We start from the raw sequence: 18,999 nt of genomic DNA on the forward strand, positions 1-18,999 counted from the left end.
TGTGGGGTCAAGGATGTGATATTGTTGAAGGTGTCAACTTGAGGTGAAAGAGTAATTTGAGAGTAATTTATTGCATACTAATCTCTGAGCCGTTCATTGTTTTCATTGAATTCTATCTCATTACTTTCATCTACAAATATCTTTCCTCCAAGATCTGTCCTGTCATCTTAAATAGCAGAAAACTCTCTCTTTATAACTGCAAAGCATCATGTTATATTCAACCTTCTAAAAGCATTAAGTATTCAATCTTTTCTTCTCCTTTAGCTCGCATATTAGCCCCGCCCTTAAGTTTTACCACTTACTCGAAGTGAAATCAGGCTCCTGAATGTTCACAGCTCTTGAAATTTCTGTACTTAACCATTGAAATTCAGGACTGTGGTTCCCCTCCCTTTCTAACCTTTGCTCCTGGTTTTGATATTTTCCTTCATTGCATTTGTATGAAGGCACAGTTTTAAAGGAAACAGCCATAAGTAGCACATTAATTTTTCTTTGGATCACAATGATAGATGCCCTTTCTACCAGTACCAGTACTAAAATTGGGTTAGAGATTAGTTTCCGGTTATAGATGAGTATAAAATTGATAACTTCTCACCTTTGGTTGACGCATGGTGATGAATTTTGTGATAATGTATTTAAGAAAACACTGAGGAAGACATGGACTTTTGGAATTTCTCTAATAATCATTTCCTGAATGTCAGGGATCTGAATTCAATTGTTTTTTAAATCCTTTGTCCACAAGATTTCTTTTGGGTATTTTGTTTGCATTTGAAGGAATAACTACAAGAACAGAATAAATGAAAAAAGAGACAAAAGAAAGAAAAAAAGGTGTGAAAACATGTTTCAATATTACAATGTTGATCAATTCTGATAGGATACATAATGCTATTAAAGGTCCTTACTGAAAAAAAAAAAGGAATAGGAAAAATTAATAGTTTTAAGATTTCACAATCAGTTAATAAAAATGTACAAAGCCCTATGCTTGGAACCCAGGTTTGTATGACTCTGATGATGGCTCTGAACCTATACAGTGCCCTGAAATTTTAGTCCTTCAGTAATCAGTTCTCAGAAACTCAGCCACAGACAGGAGCAGTATGCCGTTTTGGTTTTCACAGCAGGCATGATTGCCTTGGTGCTTTCTAACTCAAGCAGACATTTATCCTGCTGCAGATTCCCTTCTTCTATCTGTAGCTGAGTGGTTTCAGAAATCCCCATGGGAATTTTTGGCCACTGCATTTGTGGATGTCAGTAATTAAGCTATTTACTCCAGCTGCAAGCTGTTGGACAGTGTGAGTAGTAGAAGTGCATAGCTCTGCTGCAAAGCCTGGTCATATGAGAACAGAAAGGTCAATGCCCCCGGTTGGTTTTTCCATGCCCTGGGGACCTTGGCTTATTCTGGGTTCACCCCATGATTTTCTCATCAGTCTTGTATGATTTTTACAAGAAGGTGGTATTTGCTACAAGCCACCTGGCCTGTAAGTTGCTTTTAGGCTTTTATAGTGTCTATACACAAAGAACAAATGTTCTGTATGTCTGCTATCAGTGTTTCATGCCATAGAATTATACTGGGCATAGTGCTGATTCTATTATGGGCCTGCGCTTTGTTTTATAGCTTGTCCCTGACCTGGACTGGGATTGGTCTCATATCACTCATAATTCATTTCCATGGTTTCTATCAAAATCATTTCTGTCTGTACTCTTTGGAATAGAGGACATTTGTTATACATTTAAAAAATTTTACTGTGTTTAATCATTGAAGTATAACTATAGGAGTGAGAGCTTTCTGTAAAGTATCATCTGTGATTATTTCACAATGTATGAGCTTCCACGTATCGTTTGCTAGCTGGTTTTAGGTATATTTTGATAATGTACTTTTCAGTCACAATTGGAATATACTGATGATTGGATTTGCAATCAGTGCTGATTGTGTCTTATCATCATTGTATCTCCATCACCTGGCATTCATCTGCATGTTTGCATATAGTAGATGCTAAACAATGTACACTGAATGAATGAAGGAGTCCATTGATTGAATATTCCTGTTTTCATAACACCTTTACAAGTAGGGCCCAATTTCTCGTCTTTTCATTTTGATATGCAAACTCCTTCCTTCATTTATTCAACACAACGTGTATTGTTCATTTACTATATGCCAGTCACTTTCCTCAAAGGGATCACAGCTGTGGTGCCTGTGTGTGTATATTTGTGTGTGTGACAGAGAGATAGAGAGATATTGAGAATAAATGTGAGCTTTGGGTGGATTGTAAACAGACATGTAAACAGGCAGTCACAACCAGTGTGTAAATTAAGGACAGGTGCAGAGCAGCACGAACAGAATGTCAAATCCAAACCCAGACCTATGGATGGCTTCCTGAAAGAGATGATTATTTTACTAGGCTTTTTTGTGTTTAAAAGGTGAGGTATCTAGAACAAGACATGTGGAGAGGAGAAAGGAATTACTGGCAGAGCCAGCAACACACAGAGGTGTGAGCAAGCATGTAAGTAGTGAGGTATGGCTGCTGGAGGGAGGTGTTGAGTGAGGCCTGAGGCACTGCCAATTCTTAACACCTCTGATACCACTGTATTCTAAGCCAGTATCACTTCCTTGCCTATAGTAACTAGCTTCCTACATGTCTCCCTCATTCTACTCTTCTAATAGTCTTTTCATACTGCCTGAGAGACCTTTTTAAGATGCAAATCATGTCACTCCTTTGCTCAAAACTCTAAGCAGCTGACCATCTCATTGGAATGAAATCAAACATCTTCAAAACGGCCTACAACTGTCTAGATGATTTGGCTCCTGGCTTCTCCCTCTGCTATTGCTTCCTGTCAGTCTTCTCATACTCACTCATTTCCAGCCATACTCAGAATTCCTGTCATCTCTTGAGGGGCACTGAACACTCTCCCAACTCAGGATTTTGGTATTTTTTGTTCCCTCTTCTTAAAACATTCTTTTCTCCAAATATCCTCAAGACCCTGTTTCATGCTCAGGTGTCAGAGAAGTGTTCCCTGACTACATTATCTAAATTGTACCCACCCTCTCTTCTCTTATTCACCTTTGTTTTCTTTGAAAGCCTAATAGCATATCATTATCTGGCATTGTACTCAGTATATATTTGTGTATTGTCCGTCCCTGCCCTACTAGAATACGTGCTACATGAGGATGGGGACGTTGTCTGCTTTGCTTACCATCTTAGACCTGATTCCTAGAACAGTGTTTGACATATAATAGACCCTTAACACATATTTGTTGGATTAATACACACATGAATGAATGGGAATTTAACTTTTTAAAGAACCTCTCTTCCTACATGATTATTTTTATTATTTTTTTTTTTTGCGATACGCAGCCTCTCACCATTGTGGCCTCTCCCGTTGCGGAGCACAAGCTCCAGACGCGCAGGCTCAGCAGCCATGGCTCACAGGCCCAGCTGCTCCACAGCATGTGGGATCTTCCCGGACCGGGGCACGAACCCGTGTCCCCTGCACCGGCAGGCGGACTCTCAACCACTGCTGCACCAGGGAAGCCCTCTCCTACATGATTATTATACTCTCTAAAGACAATGGATTTTATCCTAAAGGTAATGAGGAGTGATTGAAGAATTCTAAGCAGGGAGTGACATGACCAAACTTGTATTTTAGAAAGATCATCTATCATCCAGAAGGAGGATGGATAGAAGGCTTTTTGGAGTAATTTAGGCAAGAAATTACGAAAATTGAACAAAAAATGTGAAAATGGTGAAAGAGAGGACGAGACACTTTAAAGAAATACTCAGCTGATGCAATCCACAGGTCGCCCTTAAATCACAAGTGTGCATTGTGTAAGAGGAGGAAACGTAGAGTGACCAGTTTGCCCAGGATTCTCCTAGTTTTAATACTGAAAGTTCTGCATCCTGAGAAAACCCTCAGACCAGGTTAAAACAGACTGCTTGGTCACTCTAAAAAGTCAAAGATGCTTACAGAACACAATCTTTTCCTCCATCCCATCTACATTTAAGTAGTAGCAGTGATTCCCACATGGGTTATTGTGTTCTCTTAAGAATCACTTCATATCTCATGTTCCCCTAAATATTCTTCACATTTACCTCCCTTTCCACCCCCATCCCCAGCTGCCCCACAGCCTTATATCAACTCCCTCTTATGAAGGAACACAGTGTCTGTTAATCTCTTCTAGAACAAGTGACCTAATCTGCTTAGTGTAATATATTCATTGACCACATTGCACGTTTACCTTTTAGACTCAAAGCTTATGTAGTGTAATGACCGTGCTTTATTCATCCTATTATCCTTGCCAAACCATGTAGTACAGCTATGAATCCATGTCTGTTGAAGGAGCTGATGTAGGTATGTGTGTATGCTACAAATTTGGGTAAACAGAAGGTGAAGGCTGACAGTGTTGATCTTTGCTTGGAAAAATGGGTGTGATCACATACTAGTGGCAACCTAGAAACATTAATCAAAGACAAGCTGGCCACCATCTTTGAAGGAGGGAGTAGAGAATACAACAGTTATTGCTCACAAGCATGATTCTCAGGACATCTAGTCACATGAAGACTGCTTTGTGTGCCATCTTGGGCCCATTTACTCTAAGTTTCCAAAAGAGGAGGAGGACAAATAATGTGAAATTGGTGTCAGAGTCTTTAGATAAACAGGAATACATATTTTAAGGCTATGTATATATGGAGCAAAATACCACATGTAAATTTAGAGTTTTGACCATCACTATGTTGGCCAGCAATTTGAGCCAGAATTTATAAAAATAAAATCCCTGTAGAATTACTTTTTACATGATGCTGCATTCTTAGTAAACATCACATTAACACTAAATACTTCCTCATGATCTCTAGCATTCTGATGCAGTGATATATGTGGACATCTCAATCTCATATTTCTTCAGACCCTAGTTATGTTTAGGACTTAGTATTAGTCCCTTGTAGTTAGATACAAGCTTCTATATTTGTGCCTATGTAATACATGGAAATCAACTGAAAACTTGTGTTTTGTTTCCAAAACAAAGGCCAAAGTGGTGGGAACCACCTCTTATGGCTTGAACAGTCATATAACAACAGTCCTCTTGTTAAAACACCTCACATAGAATAAGAATCATATTGGAACTTTAGATCCAACCTCTCAAAACTCAAAGGCAAAGGATGTAAATAGCCTATTTTTCTTGACTATTTTTTGGTGTGGGGACTTCTTATTTCCTTTGTTATTTGTTAAATGCTTTGACATCAGGTGACTAGATATAGCTTCCTTAAACAAGCCAATAGAGTCCACTGCTTCAAGCAAGGCTAGTCTCCTCTTCTTTGATACCATGTTCTCCCAAAACTAGTCTTCTAATATTTTCATTCTCTATCTTCTGAAATGAAGAAGAATTATCAGTTTTTCTGAATATTTATTTGCATTATAACAACAGTCTGAACAGAGGATTTGAAATCCCAGTGTCCCTGAGGCTTTCTCCTGGGAGGATATAACCTCAAGAACTATGGGAAAAAAATTCTCAAGAATATCCTTCAGAGTTATAATGAATTGCTTGATATAGCAGTAGGTTGGATTCGATCAACAGTAAAGCAAGTTTTCCCATTTATGATAAAAACTCTCCAGAAAGTGGTCATAGAGGGAACCTACCTCAACATAATAAAGGCCATATACAACAAACCCACAGCAAACATCATTCTCAATGGTGAAAAACTGAAAACATTTCCTCTAAGATCAGGAACAAAACAAGGATGTCCACTCTCACTGCTATTATTTAACATAGTTTTGGAAGTCCTAGCCATAGCAATCAGAGAAGAAAAATAAAAGGAATACAAATTGGAAAAGAAGAAGTAAAACTGTCACTGCTTGCAGATGAAATGATACAATACATAGAGAATCCTAAACATGCCACCAGAAAACTACTAGAGCTAGTCAATGAATTTGGTAAAGTTGCAGGATACAAAATTAATGCACAGAAATCTCTTGCATTCCTATACACTAACAATGAAAGATCAGAAAGAGAAATCAAGGAAACAATCCCATTCACCACTGCAACAAAAAGAATAAAATGCCTAGGAATAAACCTACCTAAGGAGGTAAAAGACCTGTGCTCAGAAAACTATAAGACAGTGATGAAAGAAATCAAAGATGACACAAAAGATGGAAATATATACCATGTTCTTGGATTGTAAGAATCAATATTGTGAAAATGACTATACTACCCAAAGCAATCTACAGATTCAGTGCAATCCCTATCAAATTACCAATGGCATTTTTCACAGAACTAGAACAGAAATATCTTAAAATTTGTATGGAGACACAAAAGACCCTGAATAGCCAAAGCAGTCTTGAGGGAAATAAACGGAGCTGGAGGAATCAGACTCCCTGACTGCAGACTATACTACAAAGCTACAGTCATCAAGACAGTATGGTACTGGCACAAAAACAGAAATATAGATCAATGGAACAAGATAGAAAGCCCAGAGATAAACCCACACACCTATGGTCAACTAATCTATGACAAAAGAGGCAAGGATATAAAATGGAGAAAAGACAGCCTCTTCAGTAAGTGGTGCTGGAAAACTAGACAGCTACATGGAAAAGAATGAAATTAGAACACTCCCTAACACCATACACAAAAACAAACTCAAAATGGATTAAAGACCTAAATGTAAGACTGAACACTATAAAACTCTTAGAGGAAAACATAGGAGGAACACTCTTTGACATACATCACAGCAAGATCTTTTTTGACCCATTTCCTAGAGTAATGTAAATGAAAACAAAAATAAACAAATGGAACCTAATGAAACTTGAAACCTTTTGCACAGCAAAGGAAACTATAAACAAGACAAAAAGACAACCCTCAGAATGGGAGAAAATATTTGCAAATGAATCAATGGACAAAGGATTAATCTGCAAAATATATAAATAGCTCATGAAGCTCAATATTTAAAAAAACAAACAACCCAATCAAAAAATGAACAGAAGACCTAAATAGACATTTCTCTAAAGAAGACATACAGATGGCCAAGAGGCACATGGAAAGCTGCTCAACCTCATGAATTCTTAGAGAAGTGCAATCAAAACTACAATGAAGTATCACCTCACACCAGTTAGAATGGGCAGCATCAGAAAATCTACAAACAACAAGTGCTGGAGAGGGTGTGGAGAAGAGGGAACCGTCTTGCACTGTTGGTGGGAATGTAAATTGATACAGCCACTATGGAGAACAGTATGGAGGTTCCTTATAAAACTAAAAATAGAATTACCATATAACCCAGCAATCCCACTACTGGGCATATACCCAGAGAAAACCATAATTCGAAAAGACCATGCACCCCAATGTTCATCGCAGCACTATTTACAATAGCCAGGTCATGGAAGCAACCTAAATGCCCACTGATAGACAAATGGATAAAGAAGATGTTGTACATATATATAATGGAACATTACTCAGCAATAAAAAGGAACGAAATTGGGTCATTTGTAGAGACATGAATGGACCTAGATACTGTTGTACAGAGTGAAGTAAGTCAGAAAAAGAAAAACAAATATCGTATATTATTGCATATATGTGGAATCTAGAAAAATGGTGCAGATGAACTGGTTTGCAGGAGAGAAATAGAGACATACATGTAGAGAACAAACATATGGACACCAAGGGGGGAAAGCAGTAGGGTTGGGGGATGAATGGGGAGATTGGGATTGACATGTATACACTAATATGTATAAAATAGATAACTTATAAGAACCTGCTGTATAAAAAAAATTAAATTAAAATTAAAAAATCCCCGAAAAACAGTAAACCAAGTTCCATGCATTAGAATGTCACGTGATCAGGACACTAATATGTATGGGATGATTCTTCAGGGCTATACTTGTCCCAATTTCAATTCTAAGAATCATCTAAATATTCAAATAAGCATCTTTAAGGTTAAGCCATGAAGACCAGTGTTACCTCTTAATCCAAATGGATTAGAAAACATTACTTTTCTTTTTATATATTTCAAGTTTTCTTATACTTTAAGATAGTCTTTTCACTTGAGGCAGAATGATATAAGGATGTAATAATGTGTTTTAAAGATATGTAGATTAAAAAAAAAAAGGAAATATGAGAATTTCAGTATTGGACCAGAGTCCTAGTGACACTAAACACTATTCATACTCATGCCAAATCTAGAATTTGTAATACAGATTTATAGTCATGTTTACCAACACCTTTCCAGTTTGGAAAGAGATGAATGTACTAAATGGTCTTTGAGCCCAAGGATTCAGTGATTAAATGACAATGTTTTAGTGCAGTGCTTTTTGGAAAGATGATGTAGTGGCCTCAGCAGGAGTCTCTGCATGACCAGGCAGGCTAGCTTGGAGTTCACATCACACTGAGAAAGGTAAGGAAAGGTCTGTCACTTTTGGCTTAAGCATCCCTTGTCTCCACTTTAAAGCTGGGCATTTTTTAGCTGTTTTGAGGGCCTCAAACATGAAGCAGTGGCACACATAATACTGTAATCACTGAAGATCTTTCACAGTGATGACAATTCCTTGCCTGTGCAGACAGCTTTATAATCCACAAAGTTCTTTTAAGGTCATTATATCCTTCGCACTTTGCTGTAGGGCTAGATAAATATCTGTATTCCCATTTTGTTAATGGGAAACTGAATCTAAGAGCAATTATCTTGAAACGCAATAAACATTCAATTATTTAGCATGAGTATGGAATATGTTATACTTGACTATATTCTGTTTAGTAATTATATAATAGGTCAGGTATTCCCAATTTTCAAAATATATTAACACATATAGGAAAAGTATAATTTAAACCTCATTGGTAAAAATGGGAGGCTAAATGTACAAAATACCTCCCTGCCTCCAAAAAAAAGAGTGTATTGAGTACCTTTAGGACACTGTGCTAGACACAATGTTGACATATAGGGTTCTAAAAGGTCTAGGTTGTGATAAAACAATGATAAAATTTTTGCTTTTATTTGTAATTTTATAAAATTGACATTTCTTTATAAATGTCAATAAGAGATTTTCCTAAAATAATAGAATAATGCTTAAGGAAACTGGTGACTTCATTAGAGCATTCAAGTAGCGAATGGTATGGAAAGTTCAGTGGGAAATTCCTCTTCCAAAGAGAGCATTGGTTCTTCACACAGGGCAATTTGGTTGGGCAGGAGTTTTACAGAATAGTGCTGACGCTTCAATTCTGTGCAGAGAAAAGCTATAATAAAATGGCTGATCTTTAAAACACTTAGCTGTGGGCAGAGTTCTCAGACTGTTTTGCCTACATTATCCCCAATCTGGTCTCTTATAACCACAAACAGATTTCTGTCAAGGTGATGTCTCAAATTTCTAATTCAGTCAATAGACACTTATTGAATCTTACTATGTGCAGAGCAGTACATAACTGTTGAAATAGTGTACCAAAGGAACTTGACTGTCACTTTTCTTTTCCACATGTTCATTTTTCCCTACTGGGAACAGAAACTTAGTTCTATGTGAAAAATCTACTTATATAGCTCTAAGGTATGTAATACATTCAATTACTAATTTTCAGTTTCCTCAGTGAAATGATCATGGGCCAATCTTAGGTATTAAAGGTAAATATTAATTACATAGTAGCTGAATTTTTGATTTTGGCCTTCAGGATATGAAAAAAATCTAGAGAAATCCATATACCATATATAAAAAATGTCAATCCAATGTTTTGAGATATTTACAATCTGTCTAAGAAAATGTTTAGGGTGAAAATACCCGAGACACTTCAAGAAGTTTTAGAATTGGAGGGAAAGATAGGATGCTAAAAACAATGCTGTCTTGAAGGCAATGTGAAAATGTAACTCTTCTATAATTACCTAATTACATTTTACAACTTTTTTTCCAGATTGATTCAAGGTTCCTTTGTTTTGCCAAGCATGGAGATCAATTATAGGATTTGCCAAGGGAAGCTCTTACATACAATTGTTTCAGAAACACAAGCTTCCAGCTTCCTTCCAGCTTGAGGAAGCTGGGTGTGGTAGAGGGAATCAAACCATTTAAAATACAGTTTTACAGGAGTTTCTTTCTACTAGTTATCTCCCTCATTCTTCTGTTTACTTGAAGCTGGGCATTATTTTCAGGAGATGCAACAAAATATTGTTATTTTATTTCTGTGTGTGTTTTTGCTGATTCACTAACAGCTTTAAAGAAAACTGTGTATTCTCAGAGACTCCCTTTCTCCCCTGAGCACTTAGCAATATTTTCATCATTCAAAAACAGACCTCAGTATTACCTCCTCTGTGAAGATCTTCTGGAATGTTCTCCAATGTTCCAAGTCACTGTCTTACCAGGCTCCCATTGGTAGAGATGGATTTCGTGTCTATCTCTACCAAGGCTAATTCACTATATTGTGCATACAAGACTGTCTCCTCTCATGGACTGGGAGGCCCTAGAGGAGGAGAACCACTAGAGCAGTTACCTCCTACATACTGGCTAGACAAATAGAGGTGAACAGACTATCTACTCATTAGTTCATTGCATATACGTTCTTATTGCTCCCTTAAGTTTGGCTTTCTCTCCATAGGCCCTGTTTCCTATGTTGCACATGGTTTATCACATGCATCAAGAGATTAGGAACATTAAGCAGGTGACAGATATCAACAATGAGCTGGGGATTTATTGGAATCAACCAATATGCTCAGCCTTGTAATTGCTCAGAGCTTTTTGCTCCATAATTATGTGGTTGCCTCAGTGTAGCCATTCAATGATGTTATAATTAGTGGGTAATTAACTAAAGCATTTGCTGAGATGCTGCAGAGCATGAAACATGTGTGCAGGTTGATAACATGAGGATTGATAAACTACTTAGTCAACAATTTTCTAAAACCACTTTAGCAGATCCTTTCACACCTCAGCAACTGTAAACCCCTTTCTAGCTTGCAGACTCTATTCCACAGTTGTTTTGTGTGCCATTTCAAGTGTGGAATGGGGCCATCTAAGCCCTGCCTTATTGCCTCTCCCACTGTACCACACTTCCACACATGCCCTCTCCCACTTCCACAACACCTTAATCTTCATAGCATTTGCCAGTTAGCAAAGAGATTGCATGTTGTCACTTTATTTGATGTGTAAGGTGGATCCTGCAGAGGATTGGCTTCAACTTTGAGGTGGAAAAAGCTTGGGGGACTTAAGCCACTTGCCTTAGTTTAAATACCTTAGTTTAAAAATCTGTTGGTAAAACATACGTGTTTCAAACCTGAGCCTCTTCAGACTCAATACTGAGTAGTCTACAGTGTACTTTGTATAAAAGCAGGAATATCAAAAGCCAAAGAGGAGGCAGTGCAGAGTGCATTTGGGAGGGAAAAAAAAAAAAGGTAGAATAAAAGGTAAAAGTAAGAGCAAATGTTGAAGGAAAGTGATACAGAATGCTGTTGATACCTTAAAAATGCACCCAAACTCTAAACACTAATCAATACATAAACGCAAGTTGGGTGCTGTCACACCCTCTTATGCACGAGCTTCCCCCTCTGTAAGAAGATAAAACTAGTAGTACCTAAATCATAAGTCTGCTTGGAAAATTAACCAACTGAGATAATGCAGGTTAAGCTCTTAGTGTCAGATACACAGTAACCACCAATGATTGAGAGCTGGTGGATGGCGGGGCGGGGAGGAAGAGAGAGAGAGGAGAGAAAGGAGGGAGAGAGAGGGAGACAGAGGATATGAAACAGGAATCTAAGGTGTTTGAGAGGGGAAATGGGTTCTGCCTACCCAGCATTGCCCAGGGGAAGAATGAGTGACTGGACTCATGGTTGCTCCTGCTTGTCCAGACTGAGCTCATTGAATGTTCAATCCAATGGCTAAGCCCTCTTGTTCTGATTGCATCCTTTAAAAGCAATCGTCTGTTTATAATTTGGTTTCCCTCGGAGCCAGGGAGGTGCTGCTTTCCAAACACCAGCACATATGTCTCAATCTGGAACCACTGTAAGTGTAAAAAAAGTATCATTTTGGATTGTGCACTGTCATAGTAGTAAGTGGTTTTGTAACTTACCCTTTATGAGCCTCCTTTTCTTCTTTGTCTCACTTCCACACTCCTCTGATGGTGTTTCTTTTACTTTCTAAGTATACTAGTTACCCTGGAATACTTGTCTAAGGGTCTGCCCCTGGGACAACTCAAACTATTACAATCACCATGTTTCTCCCGTCTCTCTGCCTCTCATCTTGGCCTTTCTTAGGTTGCTTTTCATGATGGGAGGCATGACCGCCAGCAGGACTAATGTCATGTACATATAGGTCATGATGCATGGGAAGAAGAGAGCCATCCGTTCAACTCTAGTTCTGAAAAGTCCTGGGAAGAGCTGTTGTCTGTCATGAACTAGGTATCAAGGGAGGTGTAGTGCTTTGCTTTTCCTGACCTGAGTGACAAACCCAGACAGGAAGGGCAGGGTACTATGACTAGTGGCCTGTCAGAAATTCAGAGAGTGAATGAGGAGCAATCCCCAAAAGGAAGGAAAAGAGAATCGCTATTATTACCAAGAGAACTAAGCAGTGTGCTCAGCAGATAAAAACAATAGATGTCCAGTATAGATATATAAAAAATAGCACCACTCACCAAATATAAATTGGCAGTAATGATATCATGTCATTCCTCCAAAAATGAAGAGAAATAACTGTCAAGATAGTATGCCCAGTTCCACTGTACCCCTTGCTAGATGCATCCTCAAACCCTGGCTCCCAGTTTCAGTTCTCCTCAGCTCAACCTTAGAGCATCAGCATGAAGCGCAGCCAAGTAGTCAGTCTTCATGTCTGCCTAATCCACCAGGTGCCACTAGTGAAGGGGCACTGGACTAGAGGTAGCAAAACTGGTTATTAGCCCCTGGTGATCCTGAAGCTTTGACTTTACCTCTTTAGGGCTCGACCTCCTGTTTGTGAAGGTGTTTCAACCAGAAATGCCTGTGTACCAGAATCAAAATTACGCTATTGCAGACCAGATACGAGACAGTCTTCTTTGCGTCATCATTCTCATTAAGATTGAATAACGTTCATTAATACTAGTTTTAAAAGGTTGGCAATTGCTCATAATTGAACACAAAGTAAATCCTCTCAATAGTAGGTTTAATTATAGTTTCCAATAATAGTTTTAATCATAGTTTCTCCATAATAGTTTTATTGGATAATTGGTTTCACTGTTGCCTGACTTCCTGACTCTGTCTTCCCTACTGTAGCCAGAGTGATCTGTGTAAAAAAACAAAAACTAAAACAAACAAAAACGTAAAAGCAAATCAATCATCATGTCATTTTCCTACTGAAACACACTATTGCTCTTTGGTTTCAGGATAGAAAATAACCTTGTTAGCTTGTAATTAAAAAACAGTAATAACAGATAAATAAAACCTTCACAATTTGACCCAAGCTACCTCTCCAGACTTCCACATGCTCTTCACACTGTTTCCCCTAACGTTAACATGTTTCATAACCACTATGCATTTATCACAACTAAGATATTAATATTTGTAGAATACTATCAACTAAACTACAGACTTTATTCAGATTTTGCCAGTTTTTTTTCATTAATGTCCTTTGTGTTCTAGGATCCAATCCAGAATACCACATAATGCATTTAGTTATCCTGTCTCCTTAGTCTCCATTTGGACAGTTTTGTGATCTTTCCTTGTCTTTCATGACCTTGACTCTTCTGAAGTGTACTGGGAAGGTATTTTATATACTTTTTTTCTCTTTTGTCTTATAGTATTTTGGCAAAACATGGTTTTCCAAAGGTAATTAGGTCTTTTTTTCTTCCCATCTCCTTCAGTGAGGTTATGTCATGCATTTGCAGAATAGACACGTTTAAAAACTCTGTATCCTATACTGAGTTCTCCCAACATCTTAGGGGATAGTTTAAAAAACTGCATATGGTAAAAGTAACTCAGTGATGTGCAGTTCTATGTATTTTGATAATTACATAGAGTCATATATCCATCACCACAGTATCTTACAGAACTATTCTATCATTCTAAAAATTCCTGAGCGACCTCTTGGTACTCAAACTACCACTGCCTTAAACCCATGGCAACAAACTGATCTGTTTGCCATCCCTATAATTCTGCCTTTTTCAGAATTTCCTACAAATGGAATCATACAATATCAACACTTTGAAATCTGGCTTCTTTCTCTAAGCAAAATGCATTTAAGATCCACCCATGTTGGTGCATGAATCAATAGTCTGTTCTTTTTTATTTTAAAGCATTAGTCCGTTAGATGGATGCACAATGGTTTGCTTATCCATTCATCTGTTGAAGGGCATGTGAGTTGTTTTCAGTTTTTGGCTCTTATGAATAAAGGTGCTAGAAACATTGGTGTAGAAGTTTTTGTGCTAACATATATCTTCAATTCATGTGGGTAAATTCCTAGGAGTAGAGATGATCAATCATATGGTAAGCATATTATTAACTTTATAAGAAACTGGAAAACTATTTTCCAAAGTGATTGTGATATTCTGAATTTCAAATAGCAGTGTATGGGAATTTCTGTTGCTCTGTATCCTCACTACCACTTAAAAATTTCAGTTAATTTATTTTAGCCATTCTAATAGGTATAGTTTTAAAAAAATTGCAATTCCCTAATAACCAATGATCAGCTTATTCTTTCATGTTTATTTTATAGTTATAAATCTTCTTTGGTGATGAGACAGTTCAGATTTTCTATTTTTATTGGGTTGTTTTGTTGTTAAGTTTAAAGTATTCTTTCCATTTTCTAGATATACATCCTTTAGCAGGTGTGTAATTTAGAAATATTTTTTTGGTGTCTGTGCCTTATCGTTTTGTTCTCTTAAAAATGTCTTTCACGGATCAAAACTTTTGGCAAAGTCTAATTTACTAATATGTTCTTTTATGAATCATACTTTTGAGGTCATCTCTTAAAACTAATCAAACTCAAGGTCATGAAGCTTTTCTCTTATTTTCTTCTAGAAGAGTTTTTAGTATTACATTTTACACTTAAGGCTATAATCCATATTGAATTAATATTGGTATAAGGTGTGAGGCATATGTCAGGGTTTATTGTTTTGTAAATTGTGTCCAATTATTTTAGTATCATTATGTGAAAAGGTTATTCTGTCTTCAATGAACTGTCTTTATACTTTTGTAAAAAGTCAGTTCACTGTATTTGTTTAGATCTACTTTTGAGCTCTCTATTCTGTATTTTCTTTTTGATATTAATCACCTTTATTTCAATTTTAACAATGTTTATCACCACTGGAGAAATTTTAGATTCACTTTTTAATACAGTTTGATGTCTGCTAACCAAAGTGGAAGACTGCTGGCATTTTCAATGCCAAGGGATAAATTTTTCTAAGACTCAGTTCCTTTTCCTTTTTAATTTAATTTTGTTTATTTTTTTATACAGCAGGTTCTTATTAGTCATCCATTTTATACATCACTGTATACATGTCAATCCCAATCTCCCAATTCTTCACATCCCCACCCCCACCCCCTGCCGCTTTACCCACTTTGTGTCCACTCTGTATGACAGTCTCTAGATATATCCACGTCTCTACAACTGACCCAATTTTGTTCCATTTTATGGCTGAGTAATATTCCATTGTGTATATGTACCACATCTTCTTTATCCATTCGTCTGTCGATGGACATCTAGGTTGCTTCCATGACCTGGCTATTGTAAATAGTGCTGCAGTGAACATTGGGGTGCATGTGTCTTTTTCAATTATGGTTTTCTCTGGGTATATGCCCAGTAGTGGGATTACTGGGTCATATAGTAATTCTATTTTTAGTTTTTTAAGGAACCTCCATACTGTTCTCCATAGTGGCTGTATCAATTTTACATTCCCACCAACAGTGCAAGACAGTTCCCTTTTCTCCACACCCTCTCCAGCATTTGTTGTTTGCAGATTTTCTGATGATACCCATTCTAACCGGTGTGAGGTGATAGCTCATTGTACTTTTGATTTGCATTTCTCTAATAATTAGTGATGTTGAGCAGCTTTTCATGTGCCTCTTGGCCATCTGTATGTCTTCTTTGGGGAAATGTCTATTTAGGTCTTCTTTCCATTTTTTGATTGGGTTGTTTGTTTTTTTTAATATTGAGCTGCATGGGCTGTTTGTATATTTTGGAGTTTAATGCTTAGTCCATTGATTTGTTTGCAAATATTTTCTCCCATTCTGAGGGTTGTCTTTTCATCTTGTTTATGGTTTCCTTTGCTGTGCAAAAGCTTTGAAGTTTCATTAGGTCCCATTTGTTTATTTTTATTTCCATTACTCTAGGAGATGGATCAAAAAATATCCTGCTGTGATTTATGTCAAAGAGTGTTCTTCCTATGTTTTCCTCTAAGAGTTTTATAGTGTTTGGTCTTACATTTAGGTCTCTAATCCATTTTGAGTTTATTTTTGTGTATGGTGTTAGGGCGTGTTCTAATTTCATTCTTTTACATGTAGCTGTCCAGTTTTCCCAACACCACTTATTGAAGAGACTGTCTTTTCTCCATTGTAAATCCTTGCCTCCTTTGTCTTAGATTAGTTGACCATAGGTGCATGGGTTTATCTCTGGGCTTTCTATCCTGTTCTATTGATCTATATTTCTGTTTTTATGCCAGTACCAAGATTGTCTTGATGACTGTAGCTTTGTAGTATAGTCTGAAGTCAAGGAGTCTGATTCCTTCAACTCCATTTTTTTGCCTCAAGACTGCTTTGGCTATTCAGGGTCTTTCATGTCTCCATACAAATTTTAAGATTTTTTGTTCTATTTCTGTAAAAAATGCCATTGATAATTTGATAGGGATTGCATTGAATCTGTAGATTGCTTTGGGTAGTATAGTCATTTTCACAATATTGATTCTTCCAATCCAAGAACATGGTATATCTCTCCATCTGTTGGTATCATCTTTCATTTCTTTCATCAGTGTCTTATAGTTTTCTGCATACAGGTCTTTAGTCTCCGTAAGTAGGTTTATTCCTAGGTATTTTATTCTTTTTTTTTGCAGTGGTAAATGGTAGTGTTTCCTTAATTTTTCCTTCAGATTTTTCATAATTAGTGTATAGGAATGCAAGAGATTTCTGTGCATTAATTTTGTATCCTGCAACTTTACCGAATTCATTGACTACCTCTAGTAGTTTTCTGGTGGCATTTTTAGGATTCTCTATGTATAGTATCATGTCATCTGCAAACAGTGACAGTTTTACTTCTTCTTTTGCAATTTGTATTCCTTTAATTTATTTTTCTTCTCTGATTGCTATGGCTAGGACTTCCAAAACTATGTCGAATAATAGTGATGAGAGTGGACATCCTTGTCTTGTTCCTGACCTTAGAGGAAATGTTTTCAGTTTTTCACCATTGAGAAGATGATTGCTGTGGGTTTGTCATATATGGCCTTTATTATGTTGAGGTAGGTTCCCTCTATGCCCACTTTCTGGAGAGTTTTTATCATAAATTGGTATTGAATTTTGTCAAAAGCTTTTTCTGCATCTATTGAGATGATCATATGGTTTTTATTCTTCCATTTGTTAATACGGTATATCACATTGATTGATTTGTGTATATTGAAGAATCCTTGCATCCCTGGGATAAATCCCGCTTGATCATGGTGTATGATCCTTTTAATGTGTTGTTGGATTCTGTTGGCTAGTATTTTGCTGAGGAGTTTTGCATCTATAATCATCAGTGATATTGGTCTGTAATTTTCTTTTTTTTCTGGTATTGGCATCAGGGTGATGGTGGCTTCATAGAATGAGTTTGGGAGTTTTCCTTCCTCTGCAATTTTTTGAAAGAGTTTGAGAAGGATGGGTGTTAGCTCTTCTCTAAATGTTTGATAGAATTCACCTGTGAAGCCGTCTGGTCCTGGACTCTTGTTTGTTGGAAGATTTTTAATCACAGTTTCAATTTCATTACTTGTGATTGGTCTGTTCATATTTTCTATTTCTTCCTGCTTCAGTCTTGGAAGGTCATACATTTCTAAGAATTTGTTCATTTCTTCCAGGTTGTCCATTTTATTGGCATAGAGTTGCTTGTAGTAGTCTCTTAGGATGCGTTGTATTTTTGTGGTGTCTGTTGTAACTTCTCCTTTTTCATTTCTAATTTTATTGATTTGAGTCCTCTCCCTCCTTTCCTTGATGAGCCTGGCTAGTGGTTTATCAATTTTGTTTATCTTCTCAAAGAACCGGCTTTTAGTTTTATTGATCTTAGCTATTGTTTTATTTTTTTCTATTTCATTTTTTTCTGCTCTGACCTTGATGATTTGTTTCCTTCTGCTCTTTTGGATTTTGTTTGTTCTTCTTTCTCTAGTTCCTTTAGGTTAAGGATAGATTGTTTATTTGAGATTTTTCTTGTTTCTTGAGGTAGGCTTGTATAGCTATAAACTTCCCTCTTAGAACTGCTTTTGCTGCATCCCATAGGTTTCCGATCATCGTGTTTCCATTGTCATTTGTCTGTAGGTATTTTCTGATTTCCTCTTTGATTTCTTAAGTGATCTCTTGATTATTTAGTAGTGTATTTTTTAACCTCCATGTGTTTGTGTTTTTACGCTTTTTTCCCTGTAATTTATTTCTAATCTCATAGCATTGTGGTCAGAAAAGATGCTTGATATGATTTCAATTTTCCTAAATTTGCTGAGGCTTGATTTGTGACCCAAGATATGATCTATCGTGGAGAATGTTCCATGTGCCCTTGAGAAGAAAGTGTAATCTGCTGTTTTTGGATGGAATGTCCTATAAATACCAATTAAAGCTATCTGGTCTATTGTGTCATTTAAAGCTTGTATTTCCTTGTTAATTATCTGTCTGGATGATCTGTCCACTGGTGTAAGTGAGGTGTTAAAGTCCCCCACTATTATTGTGTTACTGTCAATTTCCTCTTTTAGAGCTGTTAGCAGTTGCCTTATGTATTGAGGTGCTCCTATGTTGGGTGCATATATATTTATAATTGTTATATCTTCCTCTTGGATTGATCCCTTGATCATTATATAGTGTCCTTCCTTGTCTCGTAACATTCTGTATTTTTTGTGTGTGTGTGTGATACGCAGGCCTCTCACTGTTG

The sequence above is a fragment of the Lipotes vexillifer genome, unplaced genomic scaffold, assembly GCF_000442215.2.
Source record: "Lipotes vexillifer unplaced genomic scaffold, Lipotes_vexillifer_v1.1 scaffold1574, whole genome shotgun sequence".
NCBI lineage: Eukaryota > Metazoa > Chordata > Mammalia > Artiodactyla > Lipotidae > Lipotes > Lipotes vexillifer.